Raw genomic sequence first — 19,911 nt, 5'->3', positions numbered from 1 at the left:
TGTTAACTTTTTCCTAGTCTGACACTCTAACCATTGAGCTCTGCATGTGCTCAAAGCAGGCCTCGCTTCAGCCAGCTCCAGCCACAGTTTAACCTTCCTCCTCACCACCCACCCCCACCCCCGGGACCAAACAAAGCAACCGCTGGAAACATGTCCAAGTCGGGGAGATGTAGGTCGTGGGAAGCCATTTCCTCTCAGGGTTCATCCCCCGCCCCGCGAAAAGCAACAACCCCCCCCTCACCTCCAGCTCTTTGAAGAAGATGCAGCTGCGTGCCCACTCCACGATGGCGAAGAGGGTCTGATCTGCCATCTTACACATGAGGCCAAAGGCGCTGAGCTTGTTGTGGAGGCCCTTGCTCTGCTCCTCCTGCAGGCAGGACAGGATGCAGGCCTTTTTTTTAATAAATATTTATTAAGTTTTCCAATTTTATGCAAATACAAAAAGAAAAAGAAAAGGAAAAATATTGAAAACAAATCAATTTCAATAACAATTTTTCAGTAACATGTTTCTTTGACTTCCTCATACCTCCCCTTCTTGTTTTCTAGTTCAAATTGTTAATCCAGCAAATCCTAATCTCTTAACATTCCTTTTAAAATAACACCTTATTTTCCACTCAACTTTTTAAATTTTATGACTTAAACAATTTTAATCCCTATTATCTTTATCATAACAGCTAGAGACCACAAAAGTTCAATCCAACATCTTTTCAGAGTTCATTAATTTTGTAGTATTTCTGTAAATAGTCCTTAAATTTCTTCCATTCTTCTTCTGCCGACTCTTCTCCCTGGTCGCGGATTCTGCCAGTCATTTCTGCCAGTCCCATACAGTCAATCAACTTCATCTGCCATTCTTCCAGAGTGGGTAGATCTTGAGTCTTCCAGTGCTTTGCTATAAGTATTCTTGCTGCCGTTGTAGCATACATAAAAAAAGTTCTGTCCTTCTTTGGCACCAAATGGCCGACTATGCCCAAAAGAAAAGCCTCTGGTTTTTTCAAGAAGGTATACTTAAATACCTTTTTCATTTCATTATAAATCATTTCCCAGAAAGCCTTAATCTTTGGGCACGTCCACCAAAGGTGAAAGAATGTACCTTCAACCTCCTTACATTTCCAACATTTATTATCGGGCAAATGATATATTTTTGCAAGCTTGACTGGGGTCATGTACCACCTGTATATCATTTTCATAATATTCTCTCTTAAGGCATTACATGCCGTAAATTTCATACCTGTGGTCCATAACTGTTCCCAGTCAGCAAACATAATGTTGTGTCCAACATCTTGTGCCCATTTAATCATAGCTGACTTAACCGTTTCATCCTGTGTATTCCATTTCAGCAGCAAGTTATACATTTTTGACATAATCTTAGTTTTGGGTTCTAGCACTTCTGTTTCTAATTTAGATTTTTCCACCTGGAAGCCAATTTTCTTGTCCAAATTGTAAGCCTCCATTATCTGAAAATAATGGAGCCAGTCTCGCACTTTATTTTTTAGTTTCTCAAAGCTCTGCAATTTCAGTCTATCTCCTTCTTGTTCCAAAATTTCCCAATATTTTGGCCATTTGGCCTCCATATTGAGCTTTTTCTGGGCTTTCGCTTCCATTGGTGACAACCACCTTGGGGTCTTATTTTCCAGTAAATCCTTGTATCTGATCCAAACATTAAACAAAGATCTCCTAACAATGTGATTTTTAAATGCTTTATGAGCTTTAACCTTATCATACCACAAATATGCATGCCATCCAAAAACGTTGTTAAAACCTTCTAAATCCAAAATGTCTGTGTTTTCAAGAAGCAGCCAGTCTTTCAACCAGAAGAATGCTGCTGATTCATAGTACAGTCTGAAGTCTGGCAGGGCACAGCCACCCCTTTCTTTTGCATCAGTTAAAATCTTATATTTTATCCTGGGCTTCTTGCCCTGCCAGACAAATTTAGAAATGTCTTTCTGCCACTTCTTAAAACAATCCATCTTGTCCACAATTTGTAATGTTTGAAACAAAAATAACATTTTAGGCAATGCATTCATCTTTATAGCTGCTATTCGACCCATCAAGGAAAGCTTCAAATTTGACCATATTTCGAGATCTTTTTTCACTTCTGACCAGCATTTCTCATAGTTATTTTTAAATAAGTTCCCATTTTTAGATGTCATATTGATCCCCAGATATTTCACTTTCTTCACCACAGTCAAACCTGTTTCATTCTGAAATTTCTCTTTTTCAAACAATGTCAAATTTTTCTCTAAAACCTTAGTTTTGGACTTGTTCAGTTTAAATCCTGCCACCTGACCAAATTCTTGAATTAATTCTAAAACTCTTTTGGTACTAGATTCTGGCTCCTGTAACGTCAAAACTAGGTCATCTGCAAATGCTCTCAATTTATACTGTTTGGCTCCGACCTGTATGCCTTTAACCAACCGGTCCCTTCTAATCATATTCAGCAGAACCTCCAGGACCGATATAAAAAGTAAAGGGGAAATTGGGCACCCTTGTCGTGTCCCTTTTTCAATCTTAAATTGCTCCGTAACTACATTATTTACAATTAATTTAGCCTTTTGTTCAGAATATATTGCACTTATACCATTTTCAAAACCTTGGCCTACCCCCATACCCTGTAAGTTCTTTTTCATAAAACTCCAAGAAATGTTGTCAAAGGCTTTCTCCGCGTCCACAAATATCAGAACAGCTTTAGTATTTATGTTCACATCTAACTTTTCCAAAATATCAATTACATTCCTCAAGTTATCCGATATATGTCTTCCCGGCAGAAAGCCCGCTTGGTCCTTATGTATCTCTTCAATCAATACTCTTTTCAGTCTCTTGGCCAAAATATCAGCAAAGATTTTGTAATCCACATTTAATAAGGATATGGGACGGTAGTTTTTAAGTTGAGTCTTTTCAGTCTCTGTTTTCGGTATAAGTGTAATGTAAGCCTCTTTCCATGATTCTGGTGCCCTTTTCGCTTCTAGAATCTCGTTGCAGACTTCCTTCAAAGGTTGGATTAACCAGTTCTTCAGAGATCTATAGTATCTGGAAGTCAACCCATCCGGTCCCGGAGATTTGCCCAATTGCATATTTGAAATGGCACCTTCTATCTCCTGATCTGTTATTTTACAGTTCAACAATATTTTACTTTCCTGTGAAATTTTTTGTAATCCATTTGTTTTCAAAAATCCATCAATGTCCCTTTCGTTCTGTGGCCCTTGTGTGTATAGTTGCTTGAAATACTTCTGAAAACAGTTTCTGATCTCATTTGGATTATTTATGTCTTTCCCTTCTACTTCCAGGTTTGTAATTGTATTTAATTTTTGTCTTTTTTTCAGTTGCCAAGCCAGTAACTTCCCACATTTGTCCGCCGATTCAAATGTCTTCTGTCTCATTTGTTTAATTTTCCATTCTATTTCTTGATTCATCAATTCCATATATTGTATTTGATAGACCTTTATTTCTCTCAAAATCTCTTGTGACTTTGGCTTGGCTCTCAATTTTTTCTCACCTTCTTTAATTTTCTCCAAAATTTTATCTTTTTTCTTATTTTGCCTTCTCTTTTTTAATGCATTCTGTTGTATCAAAAACCCTCTCATCACGGCTTTACTAGCATCCCAAATTACTCTTTTTTCCACATTTGTTGGCAAATTTAATTCAAAGTAGTCTTTTAGAGTCTTTTGGGCCTTGTTGTATACTTCTTCATCTCTAAGTAATGGGTCATTCATCCTCCATCTGAAGGTGCCGGTTGTTGTTGGCTTCATCTCCATCTTTACAGCATTATGGTCAGAGCAAGTTTTAGGGCAGATCTCCACTTTTTTTATCTTTGGTGCCATTCCTCTAGTAGTCCAAATTTGGTCAATTCTGGTCCATGTCATCTTGGCTTCAGAGAAAAATGTTCCCTCTCTCTCCAAAGGGTTCTTAGTTCTCCAAATATCGATCAAGTCCATATTATCAATCATTTCAAAGAAAGTTTTTGGTAGTCTACCATCTTTGGTGACTACCTGTTTTTGCGCCTTGTCCATATTAGTGGATACAACTCCATTCATGTCCCCCATCAAAATTATATTATAGTCCATAAAGTCCATCAAAGTCTCATGCAACTTCTTGAAAAATTCCGACTTCCCCTCATTTGGTGCATACACACCTACTATCAAAAATTTCTCTCCTTGAAACTGAATTTCAATAGCCAAATATCTTCCTTGTTCATCTTTGAGAATAAATTTCGGTGAAAGTTTCTCCTTTGCGTAAATCACCACTCCTCTCTTTTTAACTTTATCAGACGAGATAAATTCTTGCCCTAATCTTTTATTAACAAGTATTTTCCTGTGTAGCCTCGTAACATGTGTTTCTTGTAAACAAATCAAGTCCAAATGTTCTTTCTTTAATATATGAAAAATCTCTTTTCTCTTTCTAGGAGAGTTCAGTCCATTACAATTCCAACTTAGAAGTTGCAGAGACATGATTGGTTAATTAGTTTTCCCTCCTACTGCACCAAGTTGTTGTTCTTCTTCTGTCGGTGGCTTGTCTCTCCCTAAGCCGGAGCGTCCAGATATCAAATTTGCTATCTCCAAGAGTCCTTTTCCTGGCACCAATAAGTCCTCACCAGATTCCACTTCCTTCTGTAGGTCCTCTTCGTGGTCTTTCAAAAACTTGTCCTTATCGTTTACTGTCCTTATTCTTATTTTCTTTCCTCTATATTTAAAAGATAGGCCTTGGGGGAATTCCCACCTGAAAATTATTTTATTTTTTCTCAGCAAGGCAACCAGGTCTCTGTAGTAGGCCCTTACCTCCAGAATGTATTTAGGTATGTCTTTGAAGATTTCCACAAAGGTATCCTCAATTTCCAAGGTTCTTTGATAATGTAGGTTCAATATTTTATCCCTTTCTTCCTTTGTTTTTAAGGTAATCAGACAATCTCTTGCTTTGTTCTTTCCTTGTCTTCTGCCGAGTCTGAATGCACTCACTATCTTAAATTCTTCCTCCCCCAGATCCTTCTGCCAAAATTGTGACAATTCCTTTGTGAGAAATTCTGCCAAATTATCTTTCTCACTTTCTGGCACACCTCTTATTCTTAAATTTCTCGCCTTTCTTTCAAGGTCTATCATGGACAGTGTCAAATCATGCTCTTCTAACTTTTTATATACCGGTGGAATCTGTTCCTGAACAGCAGTTGCAATTTCCTTGGCCTCTTCAGCCAGTTTTCTAGTTGAAGCCGATTCTTCCAGTAGTTTTTCAATAGACTGTGTATTAGAGTTCACCTTTTCCCCTAGTTCATTAATACTTGAGGTATTCAAATTAATACTTGAGGTGTTCACATCAATTTTTGCAGAAGCCTCAGCTACTTGTCTATTTGTCTCTTCCACCTTATTGGCCAACTTCTCCAAAGATGCATCAATCTTACCCAATGCTTGGGCCAAAAGTTCATCAGTTGACATAACCTTTAATTTTACCTGTGGGGCAACAGCTCCTGCTGTGCCCGCTACACCCCCTGTTGAAGGCCTTCTTGTAGTGTCAGCTTTGTAGTGTCTACCAGACCTGGTAGTTTTTTCCTGTGTCAACTCTGTTTTTTTATCATCTGCCATAACACTCACATACACTCCCAAGGTCAGTCACACACTTGGAGAATTTGTTTGGGGAAAGGAGAAATTTTCCCACAGCAGTACTTGTTGTCTAGAATGTCATTGCAACATAGTCACCTCTAGGGGTCACAAGTCCAACTTTTTGTTGCAACTTTATAACAAATAAAGTTCTAATAAAGTCCCAGTATCTTAGTATCAAGTTTTCAGTCCCAAAAGGTTACTTTCATTTCCAAAGTATTTTATCCACACTGTATCCTTTGCAGAGCTAAATCAAACTTTTTTTTCCCCACTCTCCGTTTGACAGTTCCCTCTAATCGGCTTCCCTGTCATAGGCAGTCCGTTCCCAGGTTTTAAAGTCAGCAGATATATTTTAAAATTTCCTTTCCTTGCAGGGCAAATATCTTTCAAGTGTCTCCCCACTGTTCCTGCCAACAGTGGGGGAATTTTCCTTTTTGATGCTGGATTTTAATCCTTCCAAAAACTCGTCTTTCTTAGTCACAGCTTTACAGTCTCTTTGCTTTTGATCTGTTAACAGTCCGGGAAGGCAGACTTCCTGTTTTTACCTTTCCCGTTTCGGCCAAATTCTTTAATAATTTTCTTCCGAATATATGTCAAAATCCTACTCACGGGTAGTTGTTTTCAAGTCCAATTATCCAGTAAAGAAATCAGCGCTCTCCGACCCTGGCTGTGCGGCTTCACTTCGCGGAGACGGGTAGACAGCTCTCAGCTCTGCACCCCTCACCCCCGGTCCGATCCGGAGCCTTTAAAAAGGCTCCTTTGCAGCGGGGGGGGGGGGGCGCAAATGGAGCCCGCCGAGCCTTCAGTTCACAGGCTTCCCCGCCTGTGATTTTTTTCGGGTCCCCGCTTCGCCGTTGACTTGCGCCTCGTCGGGCTCCTGCTCCAGCAACTTCAGGATCACGTCGGGCATGTCGGCCCCAGTGGCTGGGGAGCCGCCACTGGGGTAGACCTCTGGCTAGGGGTACGGCAGGGCTGCCTCATTTGGATGCATCACGTATGGGTTCGGGAACTCGGACTTGATGGCCCAGCTGGCGAAGGGCGGGTAGTGGTAACCCGAAAGCAGCCCGTGACCCGAGGACACCGGCTTGGCCAGCGCGGGCGTCCCGTAGGAGCTGCACTCATAGTCGATGGGCGTCATGGCGGTGGAGCTGCTTATCCCGCTGCCACTGCCACCGCTGCCACTGCTGGAGCTGCTGCTGCTCGGTGGGGGTAGCCCCTTTGCCACCTCAGGCTGGTGGTGTTGGCTCAGGCCGTGGAGCAAGGCCGACAGCCCGCCGGACTCCTCCGCCGCCTGCACCGGGGACACGATGGGCGGCTGGGCCGCCGTCTCCAGTTTGAAGCTGTTGGCGTGGATCAGCGCCTTCTTCTGCTGTTTCATGGCTCGGTCCTGCTTGTACATGGGCCTGAACCTGTTCCAGCCACCCCGCATGCGGTTGGCACGCACGGCTGGAGGGAGGAGGGAGGGAGGAGAAGAAGGGGCAAAGGGAGAGAAAGCGGGGAAAAGGCGTCAGACAAAATCCGGCCAGGAAGGCCCAGTGTTATGTATTGAAGTTCTCACCCTGGCCAACAGGGGTATTGTGTATATAGTTTTCACTCAGGTCCACATAAGTTAATTTAGGCGGGAAACCCTGGGCTGTTGTTGTTACAATGCTGACAGCTGGCTGCCTATAAAAGCAGGCCGGCTGAGCTGTTTGCTGTTCAGTTCAGTTCCAGCTTACTTATAAAGAACTACTTGGAGAAATCTCTGTGTTGTCTGCTATGTCCACCCACTATTTAATACTGACGATGGGGATAGGATCAGATGGACATCAGAGCACAGCCACATTTGGACACTCACTGAGCAAAATCACTGAACAGAACCCAATTCAGAGCTGACCATACTGGCTAGAGCACTGTGTTCCATCCATCGCCCACCACGTCGGCATCGGAACCATGGCTTCACTCGTGCCTCTACTGCCATTTGCCCCAGCCTCTGAATCATGGGACTCCTATCTTGCTCGGTTCGGCTGCTGCCTCCAAGCAAACGAGCTGACGGAAGGGTCAGAGGAGCGTAAGTGGGGCCTATTCCTCAGCCTCTGCGAGCCCGAGGTGTTCGAGACAGCCCGAGTTTTGGTCGTGCCACTAGCAGTCCAGGCAGCGCCATGGGACGTGCTAAAAGAGAAGCTAAAAAACCACTACGCCCCGAAGCCATCCAAAATTGCTGTCATAGTGGCATAGTGATTAGTTTACTAGGACCTGGGAGAGACCTGGGTTCAAATCCTCCCACTCGGCCTCGAAGCTCCCTGGGTGTGGCATTAGAGGCCAGCCCATAGAAACCAACTCCTAGGGGTCGAGGTCCCTTTGCCCACCCCCTAACAAAATATTTGAGGGGGACAGTTCCCCCCCCCCGGTTGATGGGCATTGCTACTCAAGTGATGTGATGTGTGTGCAGGAAGGGGCTTACCTGCCCTCCCACAATATTTCATACAAGTTTGCCCCCTGGACCAGTCACTGCTTGTCACCCTAGCCTACCTCACAGGGTTGTCGTTGGGATTAGATTGCACCACTCTGGACGCTACGTGGATGTCACATTGAGCTTCTCCGAGGAAAAGAGGAGATATAAATGCAAGTAATGAATGAAAAAATAGCATCCAACCAGGGAGTTGTGTTGGAATGTGTGCCCCTCCTTCTCTTTCGTTCCCTTTTTCATGCACCCATTTGCTCCACACAGAATAATAGAAGAACATAAGAACGTGGGGCAGTTGCCTTTTGCCAAGTCAGAGACTCCTGGTCTATAGAGCTCGGAATTGTCTACACTGACTGGCAGCATCTCCTCATGAGTCTTCTCCCAGCCCTGCTTCCTGGAGATGTCCCTGGGGACTAAGCCTGGGACCTTCTGAACTATAGCCCTTCTCCGCCCCTCACGGCGACCCCTGGTGGATAAAGCCACGTGAAGGCCAGTCGCAAGGCATCAAAGGGTATGGGCACTCTGCATGCACTCAAAGGCACTGCAATGGTATTGCTAGAGAGTGTTGTGATGGGATTCAATCGGGAAGGGAGAACCCTGTACCTCTGCCACCTTAAGCTCCTTGGAGAACGAGGTGGGATATAAATGCAAACAAAGAAATATTTTGGACTACAACTCCCATCAACCACCATCAGCTGGGGCTGATGGGAATTGTAGCTCAGAAACCTCCAGGATGAGGCCCAAGGTTTCATCACACCTGCTCCGCCAAGGCACAGAACAGAAGAATCTGGCGGACACTGGTGGGGGTTCTAGCTAAGGGCCCATCTAACCCACCGGTATTGTCTGCTGTGCTGGCAGCAGCTCTCCGGCCAAGGGTCCTTTTAAACGGGGGGGGGGGGGGTGCCAGGGATTGAACCTGGAGCCTTTGGCATGCAAAGTGGGGGCACTTCACCACCGAGCAGATCTCTCCCCCCCCCATGGCGCCTGCTATCAGAGGGGTTCCAGCCAGCCAGGTTCTGCACAATGGGCGTGCCCAATGGACTCCAGTGAGTCGGGACCGTGGCCGAGACACTCGGTACTGCTCAGGATAGGAGGCTATTTCCTTGCAACGGTAGAAAAAGCTGAGCACCTGCCGGAATAAATGTCCGGACTGCTGGAATTTAAACAAAAAACAAATCTTAATATTATTTTTATTCCTTTCCCCTGGGATCTTTGGAAAGGGAAGTGTCTGCTAGGGTTAGAACTTTTTTACAACCTCATGTTCCTGTAGCTTAGTTAGATGAACTTTTGCCTATAAACAAAGGAATGAACTGTCATTTCCAAACCTTTTGAAAAAAGGTCACCCTGAAATCAATACATCAATTTTTGTATATGTAACTGTATAATGTATTATGCATAGCATGTATACAGGAAAAATAGAGCTTGCAAATTTTCTAATACATGTACAATGTTTTATACATGGTTCATCACTTCTATTGCTGAGAATAAATTGAGGATCTTGTGCGACATTGTAATGATTATGATTATGATTATATTTATACCCTGCCCATCCAGCTGGGTTTCTCCAACCACAATTGTATATTGCCACAGAAAGAAATATTAAAAATTAAGAAGTTTAGTTGTTTGCCCAAAAATCTTTCCCTATAGACCAATATTTGGATTCTTCTTGAACATTCGCCACAGTTTTAGGAAGTTCCAGGCAGCTGTAAAAGTTATAAACAGTTCCATGAAGTTTTTAAAAGTGCTGATAGTTATGAGTAGTAACTTTACATATACAGTGTTTCCAACTTTTCATTTCAGGGCAACCTTTTTCCATAGTCCCTTTTTCAGTGTTTTTAAGCAAAAGTGCATCCCATTATGATACAGGAAATTGGTATACCCCTAGTGCCCAAACAAACACACAGACACGCCTTCTTGGCACTGCCTGCTTTCATCCACATGCCTTGGGATATGTGTAGAAGGTGCTTCTGAGCATGTACAAAGTATCTCCCGCACACATACACGAAAACCCTATCTCCACTGGCTTATCACACAGCTCACCCATAAGCATGTCTGAGTCTGTATGTGCAACTGGAGATGGTGAAGGGACAATCACCCTTAACAAAATTTGAAAATTACAATGGGTAGAGCAGGGAAAGGATTAGATTTTAATTATACTCTATATTGCTTAATGTAGGTTATCAATGGATCTATGGAACCCCTCAAAAAGATATGGGAACTATATATTTGCACACAAATATGGGGATATTTTTTGGGAAGGACGGGAATAAAATTTGGGAATCACAGTTCTTAAAATCTGCTTCCAGATTTCTTTGGGAAAACTCCTTGAAATTATTTCACAGATGGTATTGCACTCCTTTGCAAATGTCAAAAGTATTTCCTTCTTTATCACCTACTAGTTGGAGGGACTGCAATAAACTTCGTACATATTATCATTTACTGTAATTTGGTGCAAGATTTTTGGAATTTATTCTTGACATGAATTATAAATATTGCTAAAGAAACTATTGTTCGTTGCCCAAAATTAATGTTACTGAATATTTTTGATGATACAAATGTAAATATATTGTCAAAAGAATCGGTCTTATATATGACCTTGGCAGCATGAATAAGACAGTTTGAGCATATAATGCCAAGTGTGGCTCAACTGGCTGCCACTTAGTTTTCAGGCCCAATTCAGTGCTGGTTTTGACCTATAAAGCCTTAAATGGCTCAGGAGCACCACTCCTCAAGGACCGCTTCTATCCATAAGCTCTGAGGCCCTTTTTCATGTGGCCCCTCCACGAGAGATCCAGAGGGCAGCAAGATGAGAAGCGGCCTTTCCTGTGGTGGCTCCCCACTTGTGGGATACTCTCCCCATGGGGGGCTAGCCTGGTGCCATCTCTACATATCTTTAAGTTCCAGGCAAAAACATTCCTCTTCAGCCAGACCTTTGGCTAATTTTATTATGTTTTTAGATATGCTGTAAGCCACCCAAAGTGGCTGGGGAAACCAAACCAGATGGGTGGGGTATAATTATCATCATCATCATCTGTGGCCTTCTAAACTGTGGGGGGACATTGTTTTTTAATTGTTACTAAGGGATGTATTTTTTGTGATTTTATATTGTACACTGCCCTGTGATCCTCGGATGAAGGGCAGCCTAGAAATGTAATTAATTAATTAATTAATTAATTAATAATAATAATAATAATTTCAACTCAGTGGAACACAGCCCAAAATCTTACACTGGACACTTTGTACCACACACTCTGGAATACAGCTTTAATGGAGAGAAGCACACATATCTGAGATTTTGAAGACGAGTAGAACCTCCGGACACTTTATATGATTTGGCATTCCTTTATGACATAGGCAACAGAACCATCATTTTCAAGACAACCCTCATCGCAAGCCTGGCAACTATGGAACTAGCCTTAATGATCTGATAAAATTGGTAGTCTTTACTTGGGCTTTGTTGGGAGGAAGCCAAAGGGTCGTCTAGCCCAACCCCCGCAGTGCAGGAATCACAACTACGGAACCCCTGACAGGTGGCTCTCCAACCTCTGCTTCAAAGCCTCCGAGGAAGGAGAGACCATCACCTCCCGCGGGAGACCCTTCCACTGTCAAACAGCTTTGGCTGTCAGAAATTTCTTCCTGGTGCTGAGTCTGAATGAATCTCCTTTCTTGTCGCTTGAAACCATGGGTTCGGGTCCTACCCTCCGGAGCAGGAGAAAACAAGCATGGTCCATTTTCCATGCGACAACCCTTTATGTATTTGAAGATGGCTCTCATATGATCTCTCTGTGTGTCTATTTTTATCTTGTTTTTATTATTTGAAACCCCAACTGGTTCCCGGAGATACATGTCCTTCCAGACCTAGACTACTATGCTGTGGAGCAGCCTCCTGCGGGACCAGCGCCCAGCCTCGCCTCCTCCTTTCCACCCCATGGAGGAATTTGCTTTCACTTTATGTCGTTCAAAGCCGCCGCCCCATCCTGCTCTCCAGGCTGCCACGCCGCTGCAAGCTACAGGCAGCCCTCAGCTCTCCAAGGCAGGAAGGTCCCCACGAACAAGACAGCAACCCGCAGCGGCAGCGGCAGCAGAAACAGAGCTGGAAAGTCGGGTTTTAAACTGGGAGTACCAGCAAATAGTGTGCATTGAATCGGTACTGCGGCTTTTTAATTGCTAGACTCTAAATGGGAAATATACCAATCTTCAGCTCACTCAGTGGAAACAGAGCTGGAAAGTCGGGTTTTAAAAGCAATATAAAAATAAATGCGGGTTTTTTTCAGGACTTCTCCAGCAAAGCGCACCGAGCATCAGGAATTGGGCCTGGGCAATGAGACGTGGGGAGGGAGTCCTGTCAGATTTAATTATCGCCCTATTGCTAGCCCTTTCTCAAAGAGTCAGCATTATGACGCGGGTGGGGCTGCGGGCACGAAACGCTCTTTGGACATAAGAGCGTCAGAAGAGGCTGCACAGGCATTTTGCCTCAAGAACATAAGAGGAGCCCAAGCGGGGGGGGGGGGCATCCAGCCCCGCATCCTGTTCTCACAGTGGCCACCCAGATACCCCCATGGGAAACATGCAAGCAGGATCTGAGCACGTCTGAAAGCATTGCTGCCATTGATAGCCTTATCATCCTGCATGAATTCGTCCAATCCTCTTTTAAAGCCTTCCAGGTTGGTTACCATCACTGGCTCCTGAGGAACCACAAGAATACTTTCATCATTATCCGACTTTCCCAATGATAACGGCCTTAGGGGGCCTCCACTCAAATGGAACACTGAATTAATAGTAATAAGGATATTGTGGCTTGCAACTAAGCTTGACAGCATACACAGAAAAAGCACTCAGCTCCTTTACATTTTACATGGTCTCACTTCCAAGAGTCCTTGCAGGGTAAGGTCCCTGCCCTCCTTCTAGAGACCCACACGGGACACATGGAAACCCAGCAGAAGGAGAAGGGGGGGATTACTAGGGGACGGGGTGGGTAGAGGGGAAAGAGGCTAAAGATATAAAGGAAGCAGATCTAGAACATCTCAAAAAGTCTCTTTTAAACCACCTGGCACTGTTGTTTGGGTGGACGCTGTGTGTGGAGGCGCGTTCTTTTCAAAAACGCACGTCCTGGCCAGGGAAGGTTTTGCATTCTAGGCAAGAAATGCATGTATACCTATATGTTTTGCTTCCCCGCCCCCTCAGAGGTAGAAAAGCAACGGGGGTTAAGAGGGGGAACGAGGAAGAAAATGGCTGGTAGGAGTCAAGTCACCAGTCCTTCCACCCACTCCCGCCCACGTCAAGTCTCACGTCCCCACATCTTGTTTGGGCTGAAGCAGAAGCCCTCCTGGCCGCGGTTAGCTCAGAGGCAGCAGCATCCAGGACATAGGCTGGATATCAGGATCCCTCCCCCACCCACTTGGCAGAAGGCACTTTCCCGTCAGCACCTACCTTCTGTGTTGCAAAGACTCACCCCCTCCCACCCGCCCAAGACTATGCCAACTGGAGTCACCTTCGAGTTTCATGCCCACCACAAGGCACTTCTGGAACCGGCAATAGGGACACCTCTTGCGTTGTGTCTTGTCGATCTTGCAATTCTGGCTCTCCGTACACGTGTAGTGCTTGTTATTCTGCACTGTTCTCTTGAAGAAGCCCTGAGGATAAGAAGAAGAAGAAGAAGAAGAAGAAGAAGAAGAAGAAGAAGAAGAAGAAGAGGAGTAGTTTGGATTTGATATCCCGCTTTATCACAATCTCCTTTTCCCATCCTCCCCCACAACATGAGGTGAGTGGGGCTGAGAGACTTCAGAGAAGTGTGACTAGTCCGACTTCCGGTCGGCGCCAGCGTTCAATGGCGGTCTCCCGCTGAGCTCCGCTCAGGGAGACTGCTCCACGAGTTTGGGTCTGACCGCTACGGCGAAGCGGGGACCCCTAAAATCACAGGCGCGGAAGTCTGTGAACACGGAGGCTCGGTGGGTACCTTAAGCGCCCCCCCTTACTGCAAAGGAGCCTTTTTAAAGGCTCCGGAGCGGCATCGGGTGTGAGTGCGGTGCTGAGAGTCGCTACCCAGCCCGTGGAGTGAAGCCGCATCGCCATGGACGGAGAGCGCCGATTCCTTCCTGATATTTGGAACTCAATTTGATTACCCGTGAGTAGGATTGAACAACAACTTTAAAATAACCTTTGAAATTCGGCTGAAAACGGGGAAGGTAAAAAGTAAGGAAGTCTGCCTTCTCCGGACTGCATGACAGCTAAAGCAACGAAATACAAAGCTGCAATTTGACAGGAAACAATTTTAAAACTGATTAACTCGGACATTGAATTTGAACCTCCCCCTTAGCAAGCAGGAGCCGGGGGGGAAGATTTAATTTGCATTACCTGCATGAAAGAAGTAAAGAAGTGGAATTTTCTGCCGTTTTAAATCCTTGGGAAGGACTGCCTGGAAAGTAAGTCACCGGGACTGAGAACTGCCATTAGAGATTTGTTATAAAGTTGGTGCTTTGCCTATTTACTATAAAGTGGGGACTTTATTTGTTATAAGTTTGGGACTTTGCAGAAGTTACTAATTGACAGCTCTACTACTGGAAACATATTGGAAAATTTGTTGCTACTTTTGAAGGGAATCCTTGTTTCTTTGTATTTTGGACTTTGGACTGCTCCCTCTACAGGGTTGTAGGGAAATAGTTACAAATTAGATTGTAAAGAGCAAGCCAGTGGAGTTTTCCATCTAAAAGCAATTCCCGTGGGAAAGACCTTGGGACATGAGTGGCCCAGCAGAAGAGATAACAACAAGAGCTAAAAGTAAAGCTGCACAAAAGAAAAGGGGCTCTATATCAGGTTCAACTCCAGCAGGCGCAGTTGGACAGGAAAAAGTGACAACTATACCTATGGAGCCAGTGACACAGGCATTAGTCAAAATAAATGAGGCCTTGGAAGCTCTGACTAAGCAGAGCACAGAAAATTCCAAACAGTTGACAGAACTGTCAACAAAATTAGATTTAAATACCAAAAGTGTCACGTCCAATACAGAGACAATAAATAAATTAATTGAAGAAAATGTTACAATTCGAAAGATTGCTGAAGAGGCAAAAATTTCTGCAGAAACTACACAGGAAAAGTTAGTACCAGTCTGCAAAAAGCTGGATGAGCATGAGGCGGCCCTGTCTTTACTGGAATTGCAGAGAAAAGAGAGGAATCTGAGACTGAGACTGGTTCCAGAAAGTGAAAATGATAATTTGATAGACTTTCTCACAAAAGAGTTTTCGGAATTTTGGCAGGGAAATTTGAAGGAGGAGGAATTCAAGATAGTAACTGCTTGTAGATTGGGCAGGAGACAAAATAGAAAGAGTCCAAGGGACTGTCTGATAACTTTAAGATCTAAGGAGGAGAGGGATAAAATATTAAATCTACACTTTCAAAGAACTCTGGAGATTAAAGAGTCCTATCTGCAGATATATAAAGATATCCCTAAATATATTTTGGAGGTGAGAGCTCATTACAAGGACTTGGTCACTCTGTTGAGAAAGAATAATATATTATTTAGATGGGAGTTTCCACAAGGCCTGTCTTTTAACTACAAAGGAAAGAAAATTAAAATAAAAACAGTGCAAGACAAAGAACAATTTTTGGGAAGGAACGAGGAGGACTTCTTGAAGGAAGTGGTGGAACCTACAAATGCAAAGGAAGTAACAGATATTTTAAATTTAACATTTGGGCTCAAAACACCGACAGAGGAAGAACAACTGCTTGGGGCAGTTGGGGGAACAATTAAGTAAATAACAAGATGGCTCTGCAATTTCTAAGTTGGAATTGTAATGGACTGAATCTTCCCAGAAAAAGGCGTGAGGTTTTTCATATTTTAAAAAGAGAACAATTGGATTTGATTTGTTTGCAAGAAACCCACGTGACCAGAGTACACCGAAAATTACTTATTAATAAAAGATTAGGACAGGAATTTATTTCATCAGATAAAGTGAAGAAAAGAGGAGTGGTGATCTATGCAAAGGAAAAGTTGGCCCCTAAGTTAATTTTTAAAGATGAACAAGGAAGATATTTGGCAATTGAAATACAAGTCCAAGGAGAAAAATTATTGATAATAGGAATTTATGCTCCAAATGAAGGGAAGTCAGAATTTTTCAAGAAATTGCATGAGACATTAATGGACTATCTGGATTACAATGTAATTATGATGGGAGATATGAATGGAGTGGTCTCTACAAACATGGATAAAGCACAAAGACAGGTGGTTTCCAAGGATGGGAGACTACCAAAGACTTTTTTTGAAATGACAGACAATATGGACCTGTTTGACATTTGGAGAACAAGGAACCCTCTTGAGAGGGAGGGAACTTTCTTCTCTGAAGCAAAAATGACCTGGACTAGAATTGACCAAATTTGGGTAACTAGTGGGATGGCACCAAAGATTAAAAAAAGGGGAAATCTGCCCAAAGACTTGCTCCGACCATAATGCTGTAAAGATGGAGATGAACTTAACAACAGCTGGCTCCTTCAGATGGAGGATGAATGACTCCCTATTTAGAGATGAAGAGGTGTACAAAAAGGCCCAGAAAGCGGTGAAGGATTACTTTGAGATAAATCTGAGAACAGAGGTGGAGAAAAGAGTAATTTGGGACGCAAGTAAAGCTGTTATGCGAGGATTTTTAATACAGCAGAATGCTATAAAAAGGAAGAGACAGAATGAGAAGAAGGACAAGATTCTGGAAAGGATAAAAGAAGGAGAGAAAAAACTGAGATCAAAGCCAAAGTCACATGAAATTTTGAGAGAAATTAAGTTTTATCAGAGGCAGTATATGGAACTGATGAATCAGGAGATAGAATGGAAAATAAAACAAATGAGACAAAGGACATTTGAATCGGCAGATAAATGTGGGAAACTTCTGGCATGGCAATTGAAGAAGAGACAAAAACTGAATATGGTTACAAGCCTAGAAGTTGAAGGAAGGAATATTTATAAACCAAATGAGATTAGAAACTGTTTTCAGAGTTATTTCAGGAGACTTTACGCACAAGGGCCGGTGAATGAAAAAGAGATAGAAGAATTTCTTAAAAAATATGGATTACAAAAAATTTCTGAACAAAGTAAAGTGATTTTGAACCAGAAGATAACTGAGCAAGAAATAGAGGGAGCCATTCAAAATATGCAATTGGGAAAATCTCCAGGACCAGATGGATTGACTTCCAGATACTACAAAGCTCTGAAAGAATGGCTGGTACAACCGTTGAAGGAAGTCTGTAATGAAATTTTAGAGGGGAAGAAGGCACCCGAATCGTGGAAAGAAGCGTATATTACACTTATACCAAAATTGGAGACTGAGAAGAACCAGATTAAGAACTACCACCCTATATCATTACTTAATGTGGATTACAAAATTTTTGCAGACATTTTGGCAAAAAGATTGAAGAGAGTTTTGGTGGGAGAGATTCATAAAGACCAGGCTGGCTTTCTTCCAGGAAGACATTTATCTGACAATGTGAGAAATATAATAGATATTATGGAATTATTAGAAGCTAATATTAATACTAAGGCAGTATTAATATTTGTGGATGCCGAGAAAGCCTTTGACAATATCTCTTGGAGTTTTATGAAAAAGAATCTTGAAGGGATGGGGGTAGGCCAAGGCTTTGAGAATGGTATAGGTGCAATTTATTTTGAACAAAAAGCAAAATTAATTGTAAATAATGTGGTCACTGAAGAATTTGCTATTGAAAAAGGGACACGACAGGGGTGCCCAATATCCCCATTACTTTTTATATCTGTCTTGGAGGTTTTATTAAACATGATCAGAGGGGACCAGCTGGTTAAAGGGATTCAGGTCGGAGCTAAACAATATAAACTGAGAGCGTTTGCAGATGACCTAGTATTAACTTTACAAGAGCCAGACACTAGTACGAAAAGAGTTTTAGAGCTAATACAAGTATTTGGTCAAGTAGCAGGTTTTAAGCTGAATAAACAGAAAACGAAAGTACTGGAGAAAAATCTAACAGATGCTGAAAGAGAGAGGTTCCACAGTGAAACCGGATTAATGGTAGCAAAGAAAGTGAAATACCTGGGGATTAATTTGACATCTAAGAATGTGAATTTATTTAAAGACAATTATGAGAAATGTTGGACAGAAGTTAAGAAAGATCTAGAAATATGGTCAAATTTGAGACTTTCCTTGTTAGGCCGAATTGCTATTATCAAGATGAATGTTTTGCCGAGAATGCTGTTTTTGTTTCAAACATTGCAGATAGTGGATAAAATGGACTGTTTCAAGAGGTGGCAGAAAGAGATATCTAGATTTGTCTGGCAGGGCAAAAAGCCCAGAATAAAATTTAAGATATTAACTGATGTAAAAGAAAGAGGGGGATTTGCCCTGCCAGACTTAAAACTGTATTATGAATCAGCGGCTTTTTGCTGGCTGAAAAACTGGCTGCTTCTTGAAAACACAGACATTTTGGATCTGGAAGGGTTCAATAACAGGTTTGGTTGGCATGCATATATATGGTATGACAAGGTTAAAATTCACCAAGGTTTCAAAAACCATATTGTTAGGAAAGCACTATATAATGTTTGGATTCGGTATAAAGATTTGTTGGAAAACAAAACCCCTAGGTGGTTGTCACCAATGGAAGCTAAGGAAGTGAAAAAACTTAATATGGAATCTAAATGGCCAAAATACTGGGAAATTATAGAACAAGAGGAGGGAAAAGTGAAACTACAGAGTTATGAGAAATTGAAGTCTAAAGTAAGAGACTGGCTTCATTATTACCAGATAAATGAAGTATTCAAACAGGACAGGAAAATTGGCTTTCAGGTGGAGAGATCAAAATTAGAAACAGAATTGTTAGAACCCAATACTAAGAATGTGTCAAGAATGTATAACTTGCTGTTGAAATGGAATACACAGGATGAGACGGTTAAATCAGCTATGATTAAATGGGCACAAGATATTGGTCATGACATTATGTTTGCTGACTGGGAACAGTTATGGACCACCGGTATAAAGTTTACGGCATGTAATGCCTTAAGAGAGAATATTATGAAAATGATATATAGGTGGTACATGACCCCAGTCAAGCTTGCAAAAATTTATCATTTGTCCTATAATAAATGCTGGAAATGTAATGAAACTGAAGGTACTTTTTACCATCTTTGGTGGACGTGCCCAAGGATTAAGGTCTTCTGGGAAATGATCTATAATGAAATTAAGAAGGTTCTTAAGTGTACCTTTCACAAGAAACCAGAGGCCTTTCTCCTGGGCATGGTAGGCCAAATGGTGTTGTGATGGGATGGTGAGCTGCTTGTGCGTAAAATCCTGATCCCTCAGAGTTTGGCTAAGTTCCCAAACCTCTGTCTGTGATGGAGCTCCTTAAGCATGGCTCCATCAATCGCTCGTTGAATCGGACAGTGGGCGTTTACGGAACTTCTTCCAGCATAAAAGCTCCTTAACGGAAACGCGTCTTCTGGACTCTCGGCGTGACAGTTTCCGCCGAGGAGTGGGTGTCCCTACGGGAGGTCCTGAAACCTCCCCACTGTTCTCGCTTGAAGTGTCTCTGAGCCCTCCCTCCGACTCACTTTCCCTTGGAACTCCACTTCTCCCCCTGCTGGTCCCCTCCTCCGCTGAGTGGTCTCTCTCACCCTCCATGAGCCCTTTCACCTCCTTCGTCTCAGATGGCAGTTCCCTGACATCCACCTCCCCTCCAGGGCCCCCTTCACCCCCTTCCCTCCCCTCCTCTGCGGGAGGCGAGGGAGCAAAACCCCTGAAGGAACCTCCCTCATCTTCCGAAGTTTCGAACACTTCCCTCCACCTTTTGCTGTTTCCAGTTTCCAAGTACTCCTCCTCCTCGGAGTCTGTACCTCCTTCCAACTCCGATTCCCTGAATCCCTCCAGTTCCTCCTCATCG

The 19,911-nt window shown here is 42.9% G+C and overlaps 1 pseudogene across 1 annotated transcript in view; it reads right to left on the bottom strand.

Annotated features, from left to right (window-relative positions):
* LOC310753722 (steroidogenic factor 1-like) overlaps nt 1–19,911 on the bottom strand; it is an 81,623-nt pseudogene that overhangs the window by 49,417 nt on the left and 12,295 nt on the right. Inside the window, exons 2-4 of the transcript in view lie at nt 13,520–13,661; nt 6,442–7,028; nt 242–391 (exon numbers count right to left, since the gene is read on the bottom strand). The product of the transcript in view is annotated as a steroidogenic factor 1-like (transcript). The remainder of the gene's footprint in view (nt 1–241; nt 392–6,441; nt 7,029–13,519; nt 13,662–19,911) is intronic.

The sequence above is a fragment of the Podarcis filfolensis genome, assembly GCF_964270895.1.
Source record: "Podarcis filfolensis genome assembly, chromosome: W".
Lineage (NCBI taxonomy): Eukaryota > Metazoa > Chordata > Lepidosauria > Squamata > Lacertidae > Podarcis > Podarcis filfolensis.
The sequence above is the reverse complement of the archived record's forward strand: the minus strand, read 5'-3'. Positions and strand labels throughout refer to the sequence as shown.